The sequence below is a fragment of the Anomaloglossus baeobatrachus genome, chromosome 2, assembly GCF_048569485.1.
Source record: "Anomaloglossus baeobatrachus isolate aAnoBae1 chromosome 2, aAnoBae1.hap1, whole genome shotgun sequence".
NCBI lineage: Eukaryota > Metazoa > Chordata > Amphibia > Anura > Aromobatidae > Anomaloglossus > Anomaloglossus baeobatrachus.
Window position 1 is genome coordinate 342,387,454 of NC_134354.1, and position 8,486 is coordinate 342,395,939.

Consider the following 8,486-nt stretch of genomic DNA (forward strand, 5'->3'; position numbering starts at 1 on the left):
ATCCGTTTTCGCTGTTGAAGTAATTTGCTACCAACAGGATTTTACAGGTTTCATAGTGTAGTGGTCATCACGTCTGCTTAACACGCAGAAGGTCCTGGGTTTAATCCCCAGTAAAACCAGTCTCTTCTTGGTGTTGAAATAATACCCTATCCAACTGCAATACATGAATTTCTTGGCTTTGTTGCCGAATAACAGGATGTTTTGTCTTCCATCACCAACAGAACTTTGAATTTTTTTTTTTTTTCCCTGGCGGTCAAAACTCGTCTCCAATTGCCATTGCTTTGTAGGATTTCACAGGTTTCATAGTGTAGTGGTTATCACGTCTGCTTAACACGCAGAAGGTCCAGGGTTCAATCCCCAGTGAAACCAGTCTCTTCTTGGTGTTGAAATAATACCCTATCCAACTGCAATACATGAAGTTCTTGGCTTTGTTGCCGAATGACGGGATGTTTTAGCTTCCATAACCAACGGAACTACGAATTTTTTTTTTTTTCCTGGCAGTCAAATTTCGTCTCTAATTGCCATTACTTTGCAGGAATCACAGGTTTTAAAGTGTGGTGGTCATCAAGTCTGCTTCATATGCAGAACGTTCTGGGTTCAATACCCAGTTAAAGCAATCTGTTTTCGGTGTTGAAGTAATTTCCTATCAACCTGTAAAGTATGAAGTTCTTGGTTTCGTTGCCAAATGACAATACATTTTGGCTTCTATCACAAGGAGAACTACGATTTTGGGTTTCTTTTTTATTGAACATTTTAGCAGAAAACATAATCCCATATTATAAAAAAACTTGTTTGTTTTAAAATATATAGTTCCCATAAATACAAAAGCAAACGACTAAACTATGTAGAAAAAAGTAACACATTCAATGTAAACTTCAATTTAAGCAATATCCCTTTGTAGGAATAAAACTCGTAAAATATGTAATAAAAATTGGAAATGTTTCATTACCAAAAATACTTTCCTTCAGCAATAAAAAGGCCCCGTCAGTCACAATTCTGCTCTGCTAGCCAATACACAGTAACTTCTCATTAAGATTCATAGTGTAGTGGTCATCACGTCTGCTTAACACGCAGAAAGTCCTGGGTTTAATCCCCAGTAAAACCAGTCTGTTCTTGGTGTTGAAATAATACCTTATCCAACTACAATACATGAAGTTCTTGGCTTTGTTGCCGAATGACGGGATGTTTTAGCTTCCATAACCAACAGAACTACGAATTTGTTTTTTTTCCTGGCAGTCAAAACTCGTCTCTAATTGCCATTACTTTGCAGGATTTCACAGGTTTTAAAGTGTGGTGGTCATCAAGTCTGCTTCATATGCAGAACGTTCTGGATTCAATACCCAGTTAAACCAATCTGTTTTCGGTGTTGAAGTAATTTCCTATCAACCTGTAAAGTATGAAATTCTTGGTTTCGTTGCCAAATGACAATACATTTTGGCTTCTATCACAAGGAGAACTACGATTTTGGGTTTCTTTTTTATTGAACATTTTAGCAGAAAACAAAATCCCATATTATAAAAAAACCTGTTTGTTTTAAAATCTATAGTTCCCATAAATACAAAAGCAAACGACTAAACTATGTAGAAAAAAGTAACACATTCAATGTAAACTTCAATTTAAGCAATATCCCTTTGTAGGAATAAAACTCGTAAAATATGTAATAAAAATTGGAAATTTTTCATTACCAAAAATACTTTCCTTCAGCAATAAAAAGGCCCTGTCAGTCACAATTCTGCTTTGCTAGCCAATACACAGTAACTTTTCATCAGGATTCATAGTGTAGTGGTCATCATGTCTGCTTAACACGTAGAAGGTCCTGGGTTTAATCCCCAGTAAAACCAGTCTGTTCTTGGTGTTGAAATAATAACCTATCAAACTACAATATATGAAGTTCTTGGCTTTGTTGCAGAATGATGGGATGTTTTGGCTTCCATCACCAACAGAACTAAGAATTTATTTTTTTTTCCCTGGCGGTCAAAACTCGTCTCCAATTGCCATTGCTTTGCAGGATTTCACAGGTTTCATAGTGTAGTGCTCATCACGTCTGCTTAACACGCAGAAAGTCCTGAGTTTAATCCCCAGTAAAACCAGTCTGTTCTTGGTGTTGAAATAATACCCTATCCAACTGCAATACATGAAGTTCTCGGCTTTGTTGCCGAATGACGGGATGTTTTAGCTTCCATAACCAACGGAACTACGAATTTTTTTTTTTTCCTGGCAGTCAAATTTTGTCTCTAATTGCCATTACTTTGCAGGAATCACAGGTTTTAAAGTGTTGTGGTCATCAAGTCTGCTTTATATGCAGAAAGTTCTGGGTTCAATACCCAGTGAAACCAATCTGTTTTCGGTGTTGAAGTAATTTCCTCTCAACCTGTAAAGTATGAAATTCTTGGTTTCGTTGCCAAATGACAATACATTTTGGCTTCTATCACAAGGAGAACTACGATTTTGGGTTTCTTTTTTATTGAACATTTTAGCAGAAAACATAATCCCATATTATAACAATCCTGTTTGTTTCAAAATTTATAGTTCCCATAAATACAAAAGCAAACGTTTAAACTGTGTAGAAAAAAGTAACACATTCAATGTAAACTTCAATTTAAGCAATATCCCTTTGTAGGAATAAAACTGGTAAAATATGTAATAAAAATTGTAAATGTTTCATTACCAAAAACACTTTTCTTCAGCAATAAAAAGGCCCCATCAGTTACAATTCTGCTCTGCTTGTCAATACACAGTAACTTTCCAGAAGGTTTCATAGTGTAGTAGTCATCACGTCTGCTTAACACTGGTTCAATCCCCAGTAAAAGCAATCTGTTCTTGGTGTTGAAATAATACCCTATCAAACTACAATATGTGAAGTTCTTGGCTTTGTTGCCGAATGATGGGATGTTTTGGCTTCCATCACCAACAGAACTAATAATTTTTTTCCCCTGGCGGTCAAAACTCGTTTTCAATTGCCATTGCTTTGCAGGATTTCACAGGTTTCATAGTGTAGTGGTCATCACGTCTGCTTCACACGCAGAAGGTCCTGGGTTCAATCCCCAGTGAAACCAATCTGTTTTCGCTGTTGAAGTAATTTGCTATCAACCTGTAATATATAAAATTCTTGGTTTCGTTGCCAAATGACAATACATTTTGGCTTCCATCACAAAGAGAACTACTATTTTGGGTTTCTTTTTTATTGTCCATTTTAGCAGAAAACATAATCCCATAATATAAAAATCCTGTTTGTTTAAAAATATATAGTTCCCATAAATACAAAAGCACGGTAACTTTTCATCAGGATTCATAGTGTAGTGGTTATCATGTCTGCTTAACACGTAGAAGGTCCTGGGTTTAATCCCCAGTAAAACCAGTCTGTTCTTGGTGTTGAAATAATACCCTATCCAACTACAATATAATTAATTTCTTGGCTTTGTTGCCGAATAACAGGATGTTTTGTCTTCCATCACCAACAGAACTTTGAATTTTTTTTTTTTTTTCCCTGGCGGTCAAAACTCGTCTCCAATTGCCATTGCTTTGCAGGATTTCACAGGTTTCATAGTGTAGTGGTCATCACGTCTGCTTAACACGCAGAAGGTCCTGGGTTCAGTCCCCAGTGAAACCAGTCTCTTCTTGGTGTTGAAATAATACCCTATCCAACTGCAATACATGAATTTCTTGGCTTTGTTGCCGAATGATGGGATGTTTTAGCTTCCATAACCAAAGGAACTACGAATTTTTTTTTTTTCCTGGCAGTCAAATTTCGTTTCTAATTGCATTACTTTGCAGGAATCACAGGTTTTAAAGTGTGGTGGTCATCAAGTCTGCTTCATAAGCAGAACGTTCTGGGTTCAATACCCAGTGAAACCAATCTTTTTTCGGTGTTGAAGTAATTTCCTATCAACCTGTAAAGTATGAAATTCTTGGTTTCGTTGCCAAATGACAATACATTTTGGCTTCTATCACAAGGAGAACTACAATTTTGGGTTTCTTTTTTATTGAACATTTTAGCAGAAAACATAATCCCATATTATAACAATCCTGTTTGTTTCAAAATTTATAGTTCCCATAAATACAGTGAAACCAGTCTCTTCTTGGTGTTGAAATAATATCCTATCAACCTGCAATATATTAAGTACTTGGCTTTGTTGCCGAATAACAGGATGTTTTGGCTTCCATCACCAACAGAACTACGAATTATTTTTTTTTTCCCCTGGTGGTCAAAACTCGTCTCTAATTGCCATTACTTTGCAGGATTTCACAAGTTTTAAAGTGTGGTGGTCATCAAGTCTGCTTCATATGCACAGCGTTCTGGATTCAATACCCAGTTAAACCAATCTGTTTTTGGTGTTGAAGTAATTTCCTATAAACCTGTAAAGTATGAAATTCTTGGTTTCGTTGCCAAATGACAATACATTTTGGCTTCTATCACAAGGAGAACTACGATTTTGGGTTTCTTTTTTATTGAACATTTTAGCAGAAACATAATCCCATATTATAACAATCCTGTTTGTTTCAAAATTTATAGTTCCCATAAATACAAAAGCAAACGATTAAACTGTGTAGAAAAAAGTAACACATTCAATGTAAACTTCAATTTAAGCAATATCCCTTTGTAGGAATAAAACTGGTAAAATATGTAATAAAAATTGTAAATGTTTCATTACCAAAAATACTTTCCTTCAGCAATAAAAAGGCCCCGTCAGTCACAATTCTGCTCTGCTAGCCAATACACAGTAACTTTTCATCAGGTTTCATAGTGTAGTGGTCATCACGTCTGCTTAACACGCAGAAGGTCCTGGGTTTAATCCCCAGTAAAACTAATCTGTTCTTGGTGTTGAAATAATACACTATCCAACTACAATATATGAAGTTCTTGGCTTTGTTGTCGAATAACAGGATGTTTTGGCTTCCAACAGAACTTTGATATTTTTTTTTTTTTCCTGGCGGTCAAAATCGTCTCCAATTGCCATTGCTTTGCAGGATTTCACAGGTTTCATAGTGTAGTGGTCATCACGTCTGCTTAACACGCAGAAGGTTCTTGGTTCAATCCCCAGTGAAACCAATCTGTTCTTGGTGTTGAAATAATACCCTATGCAACTGCAATATAAGAAGTTCTTGGCATTGTTGCCGAATGACGGGATGTTTTGGCTTCCATCACCAATAGAACTACGAATTTTTTTTTTTTTTCCCTGGTGGTCAAAACTCGTCTCTAATTGCCATTACTTTGCAGGATTTCACAGGTTTTAAAGTGTGGTGGTCATTAAGTCTGCTTCATGTGCAGAACGTTCTGGATTCAATACCCAGTTAAACCAATCTGTTTTCGGTGTTGGAGTAATTTCCTATCAACCTGTAAAGTATGAAATTCTTGATTTCGTTGCCAAATGACAATACATTTTGGCTTCCATCACAAAGAACTACGATTTTGGCTTTCTTTTTTATTGACCATTTTAGCAGAAAACATAATCCCATATTATAAAAATCCTGTTTGTTTTAAAATATATAGTTCCCATAAATACAAAAGCAAACGACTAAACTGTGTAGAAAAAAGTAACACATTCAATGTAAACTTCAATTTAAGCAATATCCCTTTGTAGGAATAAAACTGGTAAAATATGTAATAAAAATTGTAAATGTTTCATTACCAAAAATACTTTCCTTCAGCAATAAAAAGGCCCCGTCAGTCACAATTCTGCTCTGCTAGCCAACACACAGTAACTTTTCATTAGGATTCATAGTGTAGTGGTCATCACATCTGCTCAACATGCAGAAAGTCCTGGGTTTAATCCCCAGTAAAACTGGTCTGTTCTTGGTGTTGAAATAATACCCTATCCAACTACAATACATGAAGTTCTTGGCTTTGTTGCCGAATGACGGGATGTTTTAGCTTCCATAACCAACAGAACTACGAATTTTTTTTTTTTCCTGGCAGTCAAAACTCGTCTCTAATTGCCATTACTTTGCAGGATTTCACAGGTTTTAAAGTGTGGTGGTCATCAAGTCTGCTTCATATGCAGAACGTTCTGGATTCAATACCCAGTTAAACCAATCTGTTTTCGGTGTTGAAGTAATTTCCTATCAACCTGTAAAGTATGAAATTCTTGGTTTCGTTGCCAAATGACAATACATTTTGGCTTCTATCACAAGGAGAACTACGATTTTGGGTTTCTTTTTTATTGAACATTTTAGCAGAAAACATAATCCCATATTATAAAAAAACCTGTTTGTTTTAAAATATATAGTTCCCATAAATACAAAAGCAAACGACTAAACTATGTAGAAAAAAGTAACACATTCAGTGTAAACTTCAATTTAAGCAATATCCCTTTGTAGGAATAAAAGTGGTAAAATATGTAATAAAAATTGTAAATGTTTCATTACCAAAAATACTTTCCTTCAGCAATAAAAAGGCCCTGTCAGTCACAATTTTGCTCCGATAGCCAATACTCTATAATTTTTTTGTCAGGTTTCATAGTGTAGTGGTTATCATGTGTGCTTTACATGCAGAAGGTCCTGATTCAATCCCCAGTGAAACCTATCTGTTCTTGGTGTTGAAGTAATACTCTATCAACCAGCAATATAAAAAGTTCTTGGCTTTGTTCACGAATAACGGGGTGTTTTGTCTTCCATCACCAACAGTACTACGAATTATTTTTTTTTTTTACCCTGGCGGTCAAAACTAGAGATGAGCTCCCGTTCGAGTTCGGTTCGTCGAACGTTCAACGAACCGAACTCGAACTGCATAGGAAACAATGGCAGGCATTCACAAACACATAAAAACACATAGAAAACACCCTCAATGGTGTCCAAAAGGTGACAAACAACGCACAACACATCCCAAACACATGGGAAAGTGACAAGGACATATACTCATGCGAAAACAAAAGTGCTGGACAAGGAAAAAGAGGAGGACACACAGATATATGAGTATATGCAAGGAAACATCGATGCCATTACTGTGCAACTTGAGCCCTGCTCATTTTAGGCTTCCAATCTGGATAAATTGCCTGAGATTGCCACGTACGCCTTGGGGATCTTGTCGTGTCCTGCAGCCAGCGTTCTCTCGGAACCTGTCTTCAGTGCTGTTGGGGGTCTGCTGGTAGATAAGCACACGTGTCTGTCCACTGACAATGTGGACAAGGCTCTCAGAGGACTTTTCTTCCCCTGGGTCACCCAAGGGACGGGAAAGGCACGCTTTTTTTTGAGAGTGCTTCATGCAAAGCATCTTTTTCTTTTTCACAAGGGGGTCAACTGATGCCAGTCAAGTGGGGTGTGTGTGGCCCAATTAGTGGCAACGAGGGAGACTGTGGTTGGAGTCCCCTCGCTGTGTTTCTAAAAGAACCAAGATGAACAAGTCATGGCTCTCAGAGGACTTTTCTTCCCCTGAGTCAGCCAGGGGATGGGAAAGGCACGCGTATTTTTGAGAGTGCTTCATGCAAAGCATCTTTTTCTTTTTCAAAAGGGGGGGTCAACTGATGCCAGTCAAGTGGGGTGTGTGTGGCCCAATTAGTGGCAACGAGGGAGACTGTGGTTGGAGTCCCCTCGCTGTGTTTCTAAAAGAACCAAGATGAACAAGTCATGGCTCTCAGAGGACTTTTCTTCCCCTTGGGTCAGCCAGGGGACGGGAAAGGCACGCGTATTTTTGAGAGTGCTTCATGCAAAGCATCTTTTTCTTTTTCAAAAGGGGGGTCAACTGATGCCAGTCAAGTGGGGTGTGTGTGGCCCAATTAGTCGCAACGAGGGAGACTGTGGTTGGAGTCCCCTCGCTGTGTTTCTAAAAGAACCAAGATGAACAAGTCATGGCTCTCAGAGGACTTTTCTTCCCCTGGGTTAGCCAGGGGATGGGAAAGGCACGCGTATTTTTGAGAGTGCTTCATGCAAAGCATCTTTTTCTTTTTCAAAAGGGGGGTCAACTGATGCCAGTCAAGTGGGGTGTGTGTGGCCCAATTAGTGGCAACGAGCAAGACTGTGGTTGGAGTCCCCTCGCTGTGTTTCTAAAAGAACCAAGATGAACAAGTTTTGGCTCTCAGAGGACTTTTCTTCCCCTGGGTCAGCCAGGGAATGGGAAAGGCACGCGTATTTTTGAGAGTGCTTCATGCATAGCATCTTTTTCTTTTTCAAAAGGGGGTCAACTGATGCCAGTCAAGTGGGTTGTGTGTGGCCCAATTAGTGGCAACGAGGGAGACTGTGGTTGGAGTCCCCTCGCTGTGTTTCTAAAAGAACCAAGATGAACAAGTCATGGTTCTCAGAGGACTTTTCTTCCCCTGGGTTATCCAGGGGATGGGAAAGGCACACGTATTTTTGAGAGTGCTTCATGCAAAGCATCTTTTTCTTTTTCAAAAGGGGGTCAACTGATGCCAGTCAAGTGGGGTGTGTGTGGCCCAATTAGTGGCAATGAGGGAGACTGTGGTTGGAGTCCCCTCGCTGTGTTTGTAAAAGAACCAAGATGAACAAGTCATGGCTCTCAGAGGACTTTTCTTCCCCTGATTCAGCCAGGGGAC

General features: G+C 38.4%; 1 non-coding gene across 1 annotated transcript; it reads left to right on the plus strand.

Annotated features, from left to right (window-relative positions):
• The first annotated feature begins 2,983 nt into the window (after positions 1-2,983).
• TRNAV-CAC (transfer RNA valine (anticodon CAC)) lies at positions 2,984-3,056 on the plus strand. The gene has a single exon. It is a non-coding gene; the product is annotated as a tRNA-Val (tRNA).
• The last annotated feature ends 5,430 nt before the right edge of the window (positions 3,057-8,486 follow it).